At 42.1% G+C, this 16,414-nt stretch overlaps 1 protein-coding gene across 3 annotated transcripts in view; it reads left to right on the top strand.

The window, feature by feature from the left end:
- Positions 1-3,538: 3,538 nt before the first annotated feature.
- Positions 3,539-16,414, top strand: part of NCOA2 (nuclear receptor coactivator 2) — a 197,165-nt gene continuing 184,289 nt past the window's right edge. For 2 of the 3 annotated variants that reach the window (XM_068672055.1, XM_068672056.1), the window contains exons 1-2: positions 3,539-3,690; positions 13,402-13,481. The gene's annotated coding sequence lies outside the window, so the exon portion shown is untranslated. Of the gene's footprint in view, positions 3,732-13,401; positions 13,482-16,414 lie in introns of all 3 variants that reach the window. The other variant, XM_068672057.1, reaches the window with a different exon arrangement.

Below are 16,414 nucleotides of genomic sequence, written 5' to 3'. Positions count from 1 at the left end.
GCTGCCAAGGTGGTGAGGTGGCTGGAGCAAATGGCATGCAAGTAGCAATTGAGGGGGTTGGGTTATTCAGTCTTATGGAGAGAATGCAGATGGAAATTTTGTTGTTCTCCTCAGCTACCTAATGGGTAGGTATAGAGAAGATGGAGCCTTCTTGGAAGGTCACAGTTGCCTTTTAACTGTGAGAGGTAACAGACACAAGCTGGAACATACGTGTTAGATAGAAAGGAAAACAAACAAACAAAAAAACCAGAAACCTCACAAGTGTGGTCAAACACTGGAACAGGTTGCTCAGAGATGCTGTGCAATCTCCTTCCTTAGAGACAGAAAAACTTGGCTGGATATGACACTGGGAAAGCTGGTATAACTTCAAAATTGTCCCTACTTGGAGCTGAGGGTTCAACCAAAAGATTTTGACAGGTCCCCTCACCCTAAAGAGGGTTAAGATCATACAGAAGATTTACCTGATTTAAAATTTCATTTTGATTTCTTTGTGGATTTGAGTTAGGTATATACAGTATCTCTCTCTCTATGCATATAATTGATGTCATAAAGACCATATCTAAGTTGTCTTGGGAATGTTAATGAGTAAGTGGGGACTCCGTTCTCCATAAAGGTGGGCAGAGTGAATATACAGGGTAAATGCAGCTGCTCATGGAAAAAAATGTTGTGCACCAACAGCTGCTCTACATATAGCCCTGATGTCAGCAGGTGCACATAAACCCCTCTTTGTTATGTGTAAAAGCTGGAGATGGAGCTTTATGAGACAGCAGCCATACCTAAGTGGCTTCCCAAGTTCATGAGCATTCAACAAATTGTTAATGGCCTTTCACCTGATGGAAGAATAACTTTCCAGCTTATTTGAAAAGCAAGCAAGAACATTCCTGTGTATGTTAGTTTTATTCACACTACTCTGTGTGCCAAATTTTGTAGAAATTCACTCGGGGGGAGAGGGGGGAGGATTTAAAAAGAAAATGAATACATATGTTTATTCTGATCAGTGAAACATTATTACACTCAGATTCTCCTTTTATTTTTTTTTTCTTATTGATCTGGGGGGGAAAAAAGTTATGATGAGGGAATTTAAGCAAACTTCACTGAAAATTCAAAGGAATTAAAAGCTTCTGTCTGTGTTAAGTTTCACACCAGGAAAGGTTTGCAGATCACAGTGAATAATCAAGTGACTGTACAATGTGATGCTGTGAACAAAATAGCCAGCAAGGTTAGAAGTCTAAGTGGGAGGAGGATGAACATGGGAGGATGACAGAATGCATATATTGCTCTTGTTTTAAACTGGAGAAGCTTCTTGTGAAAAGTGAAACCCATCTCTACTCAGCTTAATGCAGCACTGGTGCAATACATTGGAGGGGATTCAAAGAGCCATAAAGCTGAATAAAATCCAGCACTGAAGTGTGTTTAGTGAATCCTTTTCCCTCTGGAAGATGATGCTTTCCCTTTAAAGAACAGCAATTAGGAATAACATAATTCCTGGCCTTTGTACACAGTGATATTTTTGACCAGGGTTTTGTATTCTGGCCCTAGATGACAAAACATATTTACTCACGAGTTAGCAGCTTATAACAAATTTCAGAGGATCCAAACATATGTGGATGTAGTTAAATCCCCTCTCTCACCCAGTTTGCCAAGGACACTCAGCTGCTTCAGACTTAGGGGTTTTCTCAGTGCTGAACCCTTAAAATTTGTGGTAGGTGGGCAATCTGTTGTGTTTGTACTGCAGCAAGGTAAAAGGCCTGCCTTGCTCTTCCTGGTGGATTTAGGTAATAATTTAATAAGGAGTTTTGGTTACATTGAAGGATGTGCAGGGTTGGACAAAATCAAGCATTTTTAAATAAGAAATACTGGAATTAAAATTACCTGTGCAATTCTAAATTAGACTGCTTATGGTCATAATATCAAAGACACTATTTTTTTCCCAGAGGACCACTGCTTCATTTCGCATAGGGGAATGAATGTATCATGACCGTGAGGTAAATGAGATTATTGCCTGTATAACAGTTAGCTTATTTGCTACAGAAATTTGCACAGATATAACAAATGAGACCAGAGGAAAAGCTCTATCTCTTTGCCCCAGGTTTCTTTCCACATACAAGCTGCTCTCATTTGCCATGTTATTTCAAGGCAATATTCTGAGTTCTCTGTGCTTCAGCCAGAACAGCCCTTCGATCTCTTTGCTGACTGCCTGTCTATGGGCAAGTTGGAAGAGCTTTCTGCAAACACAAGAGTTTCTCTGCCTGAGCACGACCGATGCGCAGGGACAATCCCAACAGTTGTCCTCTCCAGTTGCAGCAGCCCAGCACTGGAGCATGCCCACTTGGAGTGATGCCAAAAGCACTCCCCTAAAAGGTTGGCATTTGGGGTAGGTAGTAACTCTTGTTAATTTAGCAGCAAAGCTAAGCATATGTAAATTATTCCCTCCATCCCCCCCAGCTTCCTAATGTGACAAAATTATACCATACCGAAGTTCTTTCTCCAGAGGGGGGAAATATTAGAAGTTTTCAGTGGACAGAGGAAACAAGCAGGGCAGAAAGTTTGCCTTAAATTTGTTTTGAGAGACAACTGAACTATTATTACTGAATGAAAGAAAGAAAAAAAAGCAAAACAAACAAACACAAAAAAATGAGTCAGACAAGAGCATGGGGAAACACAAGCAGCACTGGTACTACAGCAAAATGTAACTACCAAACAAGGTTTATGATAAAAAAACAGTATCAGAGTATCTGCTGAGCTCGCCATACTATCAGTAACTATGTATAATGCCTGGATAACTGCAGAAAAACTTAGGACTACGTATTCATGTGAGAAAGCATTAAAAATAACAATTGTTAGAGCCTGTAGAGTATAACTTGCCATTAGTGATAGTTGTGAAAACATAAGGCTGATCTTTTAAGACAGCATTTCTGCATCACGGCTTGCCTGCAGAACTAAGGGGCAATGTTTAACAGCCATCCTTCGGCCCTCAATAATTTTTAACTCGCATCTCCCCATCCTGCGAGAGAGTCGGTGCTGCTGCACGGTTGTGCGGCGGTGCCACAATTTGCACGCAACGCGTTTTCCTTTTTTTTTTTTTTAATTTTTTATTTTGTTTTGGGGGGGGGGGGGAAATAAGACCACCCCCTTCTTTATGGTGAAGACGGGCCACTACAAGGGAAGCTCCCCAGTCCCGCAGCGGGCTGCGTTTAAAGTCTCGCCCTGTGAGGGCGAAGGACTTTTTTTTTTTTTTTTCCTTTTTTTTTTCTTTCTTTTCCTTTCTTCTCCCCCTCTCCCTCCCCTTTTCCCCCCGGTGGGTGCAGGGCTTGGGGGGAGCGGGGCTGCCATTGTCCCCGGGGGCGGGCAGCGGGACGGCCCCGCGGCCCGGGGGGACATCGGCCGGGGGTGGCGGCGCCTCGGTGCCACCCAGCCCGGCTGGGATCGGCTCGGCTCGGCTCGGCCTCCCCCAGCGCGGGGCCCGGCCGCTGCCGCTGTGCCCGGGGGCAGGGGGGGGAGTGCCTTGTGCCTCCCCCCGCCTCCTCCCCGTCCAGCCCTCCTCTGGGTAGAAGAAGGAGGAGGGGAGGAGGAGGAGGAGGAGGGCGAGTGGTGGGAGGGTCTCTGCATTGAAATAAACAAGCAGGCAGTTATTAAAACGGGAACATGGCGGCCGCAGCCCCAGCTTCAGCTTCGGCTTACAAAGCGAAGGTCAGCGCCGCCGGCGGCCGCGGGGGACGCCGCTGACCCCGGTACCGGCTCCCGCACGCCCCCCTCGGCCCCGTGCTCGGCGGGGGGGGTGTGCCCCGGGCCCCCCCCACGCCTCCCCGACGGGCACCGGGGGCCGCCCGGGGCCGCGGAGGGGCGGCGTTGGCGGGCGGCTGCCCCCGCGCTGACGCCGGCCGAGGGGAGCCGGGGAGGGGGGAGGAACCGGGCGGGGGTCGCGGCCCCCTCGGCGGGGAGGTGAAGGGGAAGAGGGGCTGCGGGGCTGCCCCTCGAAGGGGCATCGTGCGCGCACACCCCCTTTTTTTTTTGGGGGGGGAGGAGGGTGGGTACTGCCCCGGGACGCCCCCCCCCCCGTTGTGGGGGGGGCGGGTCGAGGGGTGCATGCACCGCACCCTGCCGCCGCCGGGCCGGGGGGGGGGGTCGCTTTGCTGCGGCCAGGCCGGCCGGAGGTGGGGAGCCGCCTCCCCGCGGCTGCCGGGGGGAGAAAGTGGGGGGAAGGCAGGGGGCGCCGCGGGGGGGCGCGGGCATCCGCCGGGGGAGGGCATGGGGCAGAGCGGGGTTCGGAGGGGGGATTTCAGAGGGGTGTTTAGGATCCCCCCCCCTCCTCGCACGGGAAACTTGCAGGGAGGGTCTCTCCCTCCCCGCTGACAAAAGGGCTGATTTGGGGAGCAGGGCGGTGTTCGCCCCCTCCCCTTCCCCCGGCTGACAACGGCTGGGGGCCGCTCCGTTCCCCCTACGCCCCCCCCCCCCCCACCTACCCACCCCGCTTCCCTTTTCCCTTCCCATCCCGGCTCGGCTCTGCTCGGCTCCTCCAGGTGCCCTCTGCCCTTCCCGGTGGGCCGGGGCGTGCGGGGGGGAAGGAGGGGGCAAAGCGGGCAACTTCTGCGAACTTTCTGCGCGGGGGTTGCGCCTGCGTGTGCGCGCCGGGCCGGGCTGAGCCGAGCCGGGGCCGGGCCGGGCTGAGCCGAGCCGCGGAGGCTCCGCGTTCGCGCAGCCCCGGGGCGGCCGCCGGCGCCTCCCGGGAGGGGTGGGTGGGGTGGGGGCCCGGCCGCCGCAGTGCCGTGTGGCTGCGTGTGTGCGCGGGGCGGGGAGGACGAGGAGGAGGAGGAGGAGGAGGAGGAGGAGGAGGGATGGCAGCCGGCTGGGCGCGGGGTCCCCGTGCGGGCGGGGCGGGCGGCGCCGCGCTCACCGCGGGGCTGCAAGGACGGGGGGGCGGCGGCGGCGGCGGTGGTGGCAGCGCCGGGAGCGGGGCCCCAGGCTTTTGGGGCGAGGGGGGAGAGGTGCCCCAAACCCTCCTCCCTCCGCGCAGCGCGGGGGCGCTGCGGGCCCCCCGCTGCCGCCGCGCTCCTCGGGGGCCGCCGGGCGCGGAGTAACCGCGGAGTAACCGCGGTGTAACCGGAGCCGCGGGGTCCGAGCTGGTCTCACCCTCGCTACTTGTGCCTGAAGTGTGTGTGTGCGTGCAGCCCGCTGTCTGAATGCACTTGTAATTTAGCCAGGAAGCAGCCTCCTTGTGAAAGGAGGCCGGCTTGCTTGTTGGGCAGTAATCGATCGCTGGGTTTTCTCCTTATGCTTTTATTTTATTTCGGGGTAGTCGGTTCGGTTATAAAGCCTGTTCACCTGCTTCCTGCAATATTTTTATGCTGTTTAAGAATAGTTTGAGCTCAGCGTATTGTGTCTGGCTATGACAGTTACAGCAAAGCTCTATTGCCACTGTAAATAAGTAGGCAGTTTAAGGCTGCCACTCTTTTTACTTAAAGCATTTCTTGTCGCTGTTCTTACTTCGCTGCCATTGTGCCTGGTGGCAGTCATTTGTTCTCATCCCTTTGGGTTTTTACCTACTGAAGTATAAAGTCAACTCTGGCCGGTTAATTTCCTCGCTCCTTACAACCTGATAGCAGTGTTGGGCCACCTGGTGGGCTCCTCTCCTGGGGGATCCCTCTGAGAGGCCGCCTGGGCAGGGGGAGCTCCTGATCCACTGTGCTGGGTGCTCGCAGAGAAATGGCAGCATTGGGCACCCTCGAGAGCCTCACATTTAAGCTGTTATTCCCCAAAGCGGGGCTCTTGTTCCCTTATGAAAAGTGTAGGACCCCTGTGAATGAAAATTGGCCGTTTTACCACAGATTGTGTGGTACTGCACCTCCTACGTAGTTTTCAGAACACTTGCTTGTTTACATCAGCAGTGGCGTCATAAATAGGGTACATCAGGCTCATGCAAATTTGCACATACATCTATGTTTGCAGCATGCGTGGACACCCATGCATTTGTGTTCCTTACTTTGACATTTCTAATATAGCCCTCAAGTAGCTGTATTACACTGGAACACAGAAGTTGGCTCCACTGTGTCCCAGGAGATAAAAGATGTAAATTTGCCCCCCTGCCCTCCCCAGGTTCTTCCCTAAGTTTATAAAGGTGCTATGATAAACTTAATGTCCGTTTGTGATCTGGGGTCTTGAGCAAAATAGTCATGGAATCAACCCTCAGAAATATTCAGAGCAGTTTTAAAAAGAACGGTTAATCCTAAATGTCATACAAGTATTTGAAGAATCGTGTAATTTTTACAATGTTTGTATCTCATTTTGGTGAGCATTATGCAATAAATGCCTGACAAAGGTGGTGTAATCATGTCATTTTTTTTCAGCCAGCAACTTCTTTCATTTCGCATAAAAGCTGAAGGTTTCTCAACTTTATATTTTCTCAAGCTTGTGGTCTTTACTAGCAAAAGGATCCATATACTACATTGATACTTCATGAGTATCTCTGTAGTTTCTGAAGATGCTTTTTTGCAAGATGTGTAGCTCTTATGTTCCTCTTTGTGTGTCCTGGTGGTGTCAGTGCTATATTTGAAACTCAAGACATTTGAGGAAGGAATACATTATTCCTATCAAGAATGATACTGTTGGAATAAAACAATTCAGTTTTAAGCTCTTAAACCATAGCTACATCATTTGAGAGTGAAAATGTTCAAAGATTGTTCCCCTTGGACAAAAATGGGAAAATATTAGGGATTTGTTCACATAGGAAGTAGTGTATTGTATTAAACTGAAGCCATGAAGTCAAGATTAATTATTTAAGAATAGTTGTGTTTTTATAATCCTTTAGGTTACAGCTTGCTCACTGTAAGTCTGCAAGGCTCTGTCATGAGAATGAAAGTGTTGATGTTCAACACTTCCCTCCATCGTTGAAAGAGAGTAAGAGCTAGTCCATCTGCAGAGAGCACAGGTTTTTTCAGCAGGAAGAACAAAGTCATTGGGAAAGACAGCTGCTACTACAATGCCCACAGTCTTCTGGCCCTTCCCTTTGTTGCTGATGTCACTGTCTTATTGGCAAAATCTGGGGATCAACATCGAGCCCGAGTTTTGGTAGCACCTGAAATGGGAATTGTGGAAATTGCAGAGGCTTGTGAGACTTAAAGCCTTGAGGATGCTGTCAGCCCATTGAAGAGAAAAAGCTGAGCGTGAGACTGGTGCCAAATTCAAGTATAAATGTAACTCTCTTTGTCTGCTCAGTACTAATAGATTGTGCATTGAAGAAAGGCAATACTGAGCTAATGCTGTTTCTGCCACATTCATTTTTTGTATGTTTGCTGTGCTTAGCCTCTCTAAACAATGCAATTTGTATTCAAGTACGTATAAAGTATTTAATGAATTCCATGCGTTTTCTTCAGAATTCTTACCTACATTAAAATGTTCAGTATTCTTTTATTTCTGTGTTTGGCTTCTGGCTTCTGAGGCCAAAGGTGAGATGTGTTGTTGCACGGTATATACCCTGGTGTGTGACTTAGCATTTTAAGCTAAGGACAGAGTAATGTTGATATTTACTTTGTAGAAGCTATATTACAGCATCCATTCATGCACTCGCTTTCTACTATTAGCTAATTTAGTTACAGATGGCTACTCTGGCAGGATCCCTTATTTTTATTTTTAAATAAGGTGAAGTTCAGTGCACTACTTTATTTGTGTTAGTTGTTAAAACATTCTCATGCTCCTGGTGGCAGATAAAGACAAATCTGTCAATGTAATGCTGAGAGCAAGGGAGGCGGAGAGGGAGAAACAGGGAGGGACTGGGGGGGGGGGGGAACCCTCCTGAGCATATGGAGACATCCAGAAAAAGATGTGCATCGTCAGCTGTGATTCCATTGTGTGCTTGCAGACAGGAGCTGAGCTTTTCTTCTCCTGGGAATTTAAACCTTACAGAAGTATTCTTTGACTTTTACCCGTCAGGGTAATTGAGCTTAGATAACGTACACTTCACATATTTGTTATAGATAGCATTTTGATAATATTTTTAAGATTTCAGGGGAAACATGAAACACAAGGAATCCTGCTCTGTGTTGGAGTTGCAGTTTGAACAGGCGTGCATATAGGTGAAATGGTAACTTCGAGTAGTTAGAATAATTTGTAATGTTACATCAGTGGTTACATATTACTAAAGCAGCTTACTGGTTCTGAGGCTAATAGTTTGTCAGCAGTATTTGCATTATGCAAACACTCCCTATTTTTAATGATTCAGTAGCTTAGCCTCTTCAAAATATACCAAGTAGAAATGGGACATGGAAAATGACAGCTTGTATAGTTCAATCAATTTAGGGTGCAGCATTTAAAAATAAAATAAAAATCCAAGCTAAAACAAACAAACAAAAAAACAACACCACAAATCATCATGGTGTATTTTTAAATAAGGGCTTAAGCAAACAAACAAAAAATCCAAAACAAACCAATCTTGTCAGTATAGTGATGTGAGTATTCAGAAATAGTTTTTTTCATTATGTAAATTCATGTTAATACTGAGTGGAAGAAATTCATTTTCTTCTGCTCAGTCCTACATTTACTTATTACCTAGAACAGTGTTTCCTCTCCTGAGCATTTAGAATACTTTTGTTGCTTTATAAAATTACTTTGGGTTGATGAATAGCTCAAAAAATACGTCTTGAATGTGGTGGATTCACTGCATTACATTTTGTTAATATTTATGATTTTTCAATCTTGTTCTATGGAAATAAAATGTTATTCAAGTTAAGTGCAATAGAAATTTTACTTAGTTTTATGGAAATAATACAGGCACAATTCCTACAGAAAGTGTATGGTCACTGGGGTGCTTGGCTTTTTGAAGTTTGAAATTAGTTCATTAATTTAAATGTCTAAAGCTATACAACAACACATTAACAATACAGACCTTTTTTTTCTTCTGCAGCTGCATCATTATACCATTCCAAGCCTTGCATTTCCTTAAATGGCTTCCATAACAATCTCCCATTAATACAGTTACTGGCATATATTATTCTTTCTTTGCTCTCATTTTCACAGCTATAACTGATAGTAAATCTCACTCTTTCAGTGAGTGCGCTGTGATTAGATTTTTCAGGAGCCTTTTTGTAATATGCCTCTGCTTTTTACAGGTAGGATGCAGTGCCCTCTGCAAATCCTAATTACATTTTTCTTTTTTTTTTTAACTTGAAGTTACTTCTTATTTAGAAAGGATAATATAACATGGACTATTTTAGCAAAATATATGGAAAGCATTAATGTATTAATGAAAGGGCAGGGACAAATTAAAGATATTTACCGAAAATGTTGATTTATCCATAAATCTCAGGTAGTACAGGTCACATGAGCTTCTATGGGGGGGAGGGGGGGGATCCTTGGATATAGTGAGATCATATATCTGATGTAGTGATGACTGAGTGTTGCTATTTTGATGCTTTTTTAGTGAGCTATGTAAGACATATTGTTGCTCTTTGGTAGGATTTATAGTGGACATATCACAATTGGCTGCTTTATTGGCTGCCTCAGTGGAAAAGTCTGGGATTGAAGAATGGGGATGGAAAGTGAAATAACATTTTACTTGTTAGGTCAGAATTATTATGGAATCCTATTCTGTCCATGTGGTAATTCATCTGTGTGTGAACAGATTTAGTTTTTCATTGCTGTCAGTATTGATCTCTAATGAGCCTTACAAATGGATTTTGAAGAAAATTACTCCAATTAAAAACAATGTAGTTTGTCACTTATTTGTACCTCACAGATTATGTAGGAAGTACTAAATTGCATTTAAAAAGAAAACTTTATGAGGAAGGAGGAAGTTCTGCCTATGAATAAATTTGATAGTATATACTGACACTTTTATTGCAGGTAGTTTATGAACTTACAAATTCATTGCATATCTGTGTGACAGAATCAAATTTAAAAAAAAAAAAAGTCAAGGTCATATGCTTTTCATACCTGTGCAAGTGAGAGTTCAGACATCACCTGGTTTACAGTGGAGATTACTTTCCATTACACTCCTTCCACCCTGTTTTGAGTTTGCCAGGCAGCTCTTCAGTTTCCATCCTTTACTGTTTCTAAAGTAATGTCAGGGCTTGTAGACCAACCACTGAGGTTATTCCCAGAAATAAATGCAATTATCTTCAACTAATTTCACTTGCTGCCCTTACACAAATTTGTACCTTGGTCTCCAGAGAAACGAGTGATGTCCTCTTCCTTTCCTATCAATTTCTTAGAAGAGTTTCTTTGAGTAGAAAGATTGGGAGCTTATACAGGTGAATACGTTATTTACTTTATCTAATTTAAATTGCATTATCTAATTTCAATTGCAGTTTCAAGAAGAATACTTCTTCAAGTCAAGTCTACATATTTATATTTTTTTGAAGATATCTGAATTTAAAACCAGGATTATGTGATTTCATTTTAGTAGAACTAGGATACTTGTTGCCTTTATTTTATTCTTTTTTTTTTTTTTTTAAGTCAACCTGTTGATACTTTGCTGGCTCTAAAATGCAGCTCTAGTAACATAGTTTAAAGCTTTCCTTTTTTTTAAGGATCACAGCTTACTTTGATACAAAGATACTGCATTACTAGTGAGGCCTTGGAATGTTTTCTTGCTATGGTTTTGCATGAAATTAGCGTTAACAGACAATAATGTTACTTTAAAGACCATTTCTTAGCATAGGAGTGAGGGAATCTGAAGACTGTATGTGATCAAAAAAATATATTCACTAAGCTTGTATGTATTAAATAAAGGTCTATTGCACGTATGTCTGAAAGTGGTTGTCTTGCACTCCCTTATTTTTAGCTAAACCATAGCTTGTAGAGTTGATATTTTGTTCTCTTCACAACTTAGTCTTTATGGGGCAAGAAGGTAACATATCTTACACTGCTACAGGTAGCTGGAATACAGATGTCTATTTGCACTGTAGAAAATAAATTATTGTGAAAGAATGGAAATAAATATGTGAAGTGGTTTGAAGTCATGGAGTATTATTTTGGGCCTTATCAGTTGCACTTAGTTATTATGTTTGCCTTTTTAAAGTTTTCTTTTACACTCCAGTCTATGGAAGATTGAACGGTGGTGTTGGAAAGCTACAAGTGTGCAGAATAGTAACTATGATATATTCCGTTTTTATATCATAATTTAAATCATTTTTATGATTTCTATATCATAAATGTAAGTCATAATTTGTACACTGTTTAGGGCAGAGGCTCTTTCATCATATAGGCCTCAGAAAAAGGCCTACATACAGGTCTTTGAGCACCACCATTAAAAGTATATTACTGTGAAAGCTGGCTTTGTGCAAGGGTAGTTTCTCTTCAGTTTTCAGGGGCATCCCAAGAACCTTCGGATTCTTGTGGGTTTGACTTGCAGGGGAATAGGTACTAGCAGTGCCTTGTTCCAGGGTTGCTTTCACTTTTTATTTCAGAAACTTTTTATTTCCTTGAGAAAGGAAAACAAGGAATAATAGGTAACTTCAGTGTGCAGCGTTCATCAGTTTTCCTCACTGATAATCTAGTTTAATTAGAAGTATAAATCTGGAATATACCATGCGTTTGGATACATCAAGCTTATCACTGGTTTATGTACAATTTAAGACTTACTTAAAAAGAAAGTATTTAACCTATGAAACTGTCATGTATTGTCTTGGTTTTCAGTCAGCCCTATCATTATTATTTAAAATGTTATACAAATAGGAAAAAAAATAAATGGAAATGACAAATTCTGCTGATCTTTCATCATTGTGGCACTGTGCCCAGTGAGCTGTAGAGGAGTCATTGGGAATCATGTTACTCATGTGCAGACTCTGAGCAGTGATATTGGAAGGCCACATAGATCAGGAGATGAGGACCCCAAAATAAACTAGCAGGAGGAAAACACCAGCCATACTCGTGGTTGAGAGGCAAGATGGTACTTGAGTAGTGCCCATCCTCCTTTGCTGGTGTGCAGCAGCTGAAAAGATGGTCATGAGGAGGAGGATTCAGCCCTTCTAAAGTTGGGAGATGAATGGAAAACAATTCTGTCTGCACAGACACTCTTGTTATTATTGCAATCCTATGGAAAAGGGCCATACCACCATGGCTGGAGATGAAGCCCTTGCTCTCTGCCTTTGGCCTGAAGGGCACCCAGTGGCTATGCCTCATCATCTGCTTGGGTAGTGGCTTCTCCTTACTGAATCCCTCTGGACTGCAGGTGTCTGGCAAAATTTGTAATTCCTGCTAAAGTGCCAAATGATCTGGTATTTTACTTATTTTACCCCAAGACATGACCGTGTTTTGCATGAATGAGGGCAAACTGCAAAACCAAAATAAAAATTAAAAAAAAAATGTTTTGTAGACCTTGTATAATTCTTAGGCATTTCTGAGACAGTAATGTTTTCAGATCTTCTGTAGATGTATTTTATACAAAAACAATTATTTTCTTAGTGGGTCCTCTGAATAACCTGTTACTGTAGTGATATCCTGTCTGAACTAGAAAAAAAATCAACAGATTTTATTTGAAGAAGATTTTTTGTGAGATGGCGATATTGACAGGAATCATATAGTTGTCTAGAAATCCCACTTTTCTTGAGGCATAATTAGTGCTTTTTGTTATTGTTTTGTTGTTGTTATTATTTTGTTTTATCATAGCTTATCTTTCATTTTCTTTATGTTCTGCTGAGAAAGACAAGTTAGAAAACTTTTTGGTAGCTTGCTTGGATATATTTGACATACAGTACTTGTCTGGCTTACAAACAGGAGTCCAGGTATAATATTTCTATGGACAGTGTCATGTTACTATTACCCACCTGTTCTTCTTTCCTGAAGAAATATACATTGCTTTGTGATGCTTGTCTTCTGCTCTTCTGGTATCTTAAGTTCTGTAGTAATGAAGAGAGATTTGTTGTTTGCTGGTTGGTTGATTTTGGTTGTTTTTTAATTTGTCCACCAATACTCATCATTCAAGTCAGAGGTCTTGTAAGTGGAGAAGAAACATGCTTCTACACATACAATTTTTAATAATGTTTGAGAAGCATTTTGTAAAAAATACCAGTTTCTCCTTTTTAGAGATTTGAAACTCGTATGTTACAAAGTCAGCCAGCCAAGCAGTCAACCAAAAAAGGAACCAAGCACTTTTGCAGAGAGTTCCCACAGATTCTTTTGTGAAAACAAGGACTACATACCATGTAAATTAATTTAAACATCCTAGTTCATATCACTGCAAATTTGCAGGAGGTAGCAGGTAAAGAGGAAGCTGTGTGCCTGGAGTGATTGTGCGACTAGAAGGACATTGTTGTGTCTGGAAAAAGAGATAATGTTCTGCAACACACATAATGTTTCCCTCGTGATGTTATGCTTAAAAGTGAGATGTGCTAGCCATTGTATTTTCATTTTTCTTTGCCTGTCTAAAAAAAATAAAACACTAATCTTTTTTCTCAATTTTGTTCACAGCATATCTGAGATGCATCTGAGTATTGGGGTCCCTCACACACACAGCCTCTAGAACTCCCTGCCTGCCTTGCTGTGTCTTGGTGAGTTCTCCCTCATGTTTAATTAGACCACCTTACAGTTTTATGTCCTTTGCTGAGGAATTTGATGTGAGACATCTTAAAGTGATTGTGTGGATACAGCAGAACAAACCCTGGTATTAAGTAACGTGTGATAATACAGTCAGAGGAAATACGAACATTTTAGACACTTTCAACAATTATGCTTGAACTGGTTATGAAAGCAGGGACCTTGCTTTAGCTCCAGGACCAGGAACGGTACTCTGTTCTGCTAAGGCTGAAGGGGATAAATATGTGATGCTCCTGCACGTGAAGTTTGTTTGATACTTCATTCTTTTAACGAAGGAACTGGTGTTTTTCCAATGTGCTGATTATGGTCTGTCTTTCTGTGAAGGTTGAGTATGAAGTAATACAAGCTTTTCCATCCAACTATCTGCACTAATAAATTACTTAAATTGAGGGCTGAAATAGGTATAATGACACTGATGACTTAAACTGCTTGTTGCTCAAGAATTACTGTCTGATGGCTCCATCAGGCAGTGCTGTGCCTGTTTAACTCTGCTCACAAGAAGGGATAATACCACTGAGAATTAGAAAACAGGACCCCTGTGGATTGTTTAAATGCAGACTAATAATAGTTTGGTAGTGCAGTGAAAGAAAGTAGAATATAAATGCTGTGTTTTTATTTTAGGTATGTTTAATATATCAATACACTCACTTGGTATAAATCTTTTACAAATACGCATTTGAGATTTTATGTGAGAACCTTTTCAGGGTACTCATGAATAAATGTTGTCTTTTAACACATAGAGTGACTTATTAAGGTCAGAAATATGTATTTTTGAGGCTTGCACACTAAATATAGAGGTGGGGAGTGAGCCAACTAAGAAGGGTTTGGGTTTTTTGGGGCATAGCTGTTTATACAATGCCAGCCATTTATGGGTAAAATTATGTATGTCTACATCAAGTATCATTTCCTCTTTTGTTAATTACATTGAGCTTTCTTTTTTTTTTTTTTTTCAAAGTAACAATGCTTTTCTTTAAACTGAAATGAGATTTAAGAAGCTTTTCAGTGCTTCTGTTTTTCTGCCTTTTTCCTTGGCTTTTCTAATAATAAGAATTTGCAGTTCATTGCATTCAATAGACTTCATAATACTGGTTGAATAGTTTGTTTATATATTAACTTGAAAATGTTGTGCCATGTAGATGTTATTTATTATTTAGTTACACTTATTGCTTACACTATATTATTTATTTACACTACTTACTTGAGATGCATAATGATCGTACTGTGTACATGCAGATTTTCTCAATAATAAGTTATTTTTGTGATCATTTAAATTAATTTATTTAAAAAAGGAAAGTAAGAATCTCAAAATAAGTTATTGATTTTTCTTTTTCTAGTGAATAAAAGACTCATAATAGAATGAGTTAGGTATGAATAATGAAGAAAGAAAAATGTCACTGCCAACATTTCCCATAGAGAACATGAAATTTTGTTGTCAAATTGATAGCATGTTTGTTTTCATTTCAGTTGTCTTGATTGCAATTTTCTATCAAACAGAGAATGCATTAGGTTAAGACTGAAAAAGGTAAATATTCAAATAAAAAGCAATTTGCATATAATTGCCTTTTTTCCTAATTAATTAATGTGAGTGGGAAAAAAAAAACTTTCTTTGCTTAGTGCTGCTAAGTTCTGCACTAAAATTCCAAATTTGTTTAGTTGATACAGTGACAGAAAGTAATATGGTACCTTTGCAGATACTAAATAAAACATAGTTGCTGTTTATGAAAAGCTCAAAGCTTTTAATGTGAGCAACTAAGAGGTAAATATTTGTATATGAAGCCTGTGGTTATAACAGTGAGGAAGAAAACAGTTTAAAAAAAAATAAATCCATTAGAGGACTTGAAGCCAAGGATGAACCTGGAAATAGAGAGGCAGCTCTCCAAAAATAATATCCTAATGTTCTAAAATGGATAGTTACCCACATGTTCACATGATAACTAAGGGAAAGGGAATTGCATAAGATATGGAATAGCTTCACACTTTGGTTCCTTTGAATCCTTGGAAGTGTTAACACTGACTTCTGAAGTCCTGGGATTTCAGTCCTATTTTTTTTATTTATTCAGAGTTTCACATTCTCCGGTGCAATATCAGAGAAATTATATTAATTTATATTAACTATTAATGTGTGAACTTAGAAAATGTTTGCAAGTATCTCAAGTGCGGAGGACAGAGGGATTTGGCCAACCTCTTTCCAGTGGTTTATGGGGACGGGACGAGGGGCAATGGCCAAAAAATGGATCAGAGGAGGTTCCACATCAACATGTGAAAGAACTTCATGGTGACGGATCACTGGAACAGGCTGCCCAGGGAGGTTGTGGACTTTCCTTCTCTGGAGATATTCAAGGCCTGCCTGGACACCCACCTGGGCAGCCTGCTCTGAGTAACCTGCTTTGGCAGGGGGGTTGGACTCGATCTCTTGAGGTCTCTTGCAACCTCTACAACTCTGTGATTCTGTGAAAAGATATACCAGCTTGAATCTCTTAAATTCTGTCCTCAGTTCTTGATATGAGCTGCCTGTGGAATAAATGTTGTGTTTGACTGTGTGTTGTGGGACTGTAAAACAACTGTGTGCATTCAGCCTCTCTGCCACTGCAGTAAGCTTTGCAGCAAGTGAAACTACTGCTCAATACTGGATGGATATATTCTGAATATAATGTAGCGCATTAGAGTTTGAGTTCTGGACTAGTTCAATGGCTTAAGAGTGTATATATACATAAGCATATAGAAATAATGTAAGTGCTAGAACTTGTGACTACACCCTTGGAAATCTGGTGGTTAGGGTCATACATGATAGCTGCTGTGCCCTACCAGAAGGGTGTGCAGTTAGAGATAGTCAGACTTTAGTTTTTAAACTAACAAACCACCAAGATAAAAATACTAACCTTAGTTC

The sequence above is a fragment of the Anas acuta genome, chromosome 2 (genome assembly GCF_963932015.1).
Source record: "Anas acuta chromosome 2, bAnaAcu1.1, whole genome shotgun sequence".
NCBI lineage: Eukaryota > Metazoa > Chordata > Aves > Anseriformes > Anatidae > Anas > Anas acuta.
The sequence above is the reverse complement of the archived record's forward strand: the minus strand, read 5'-3'. Positions and strand labels throughout refer to the sequence as shown.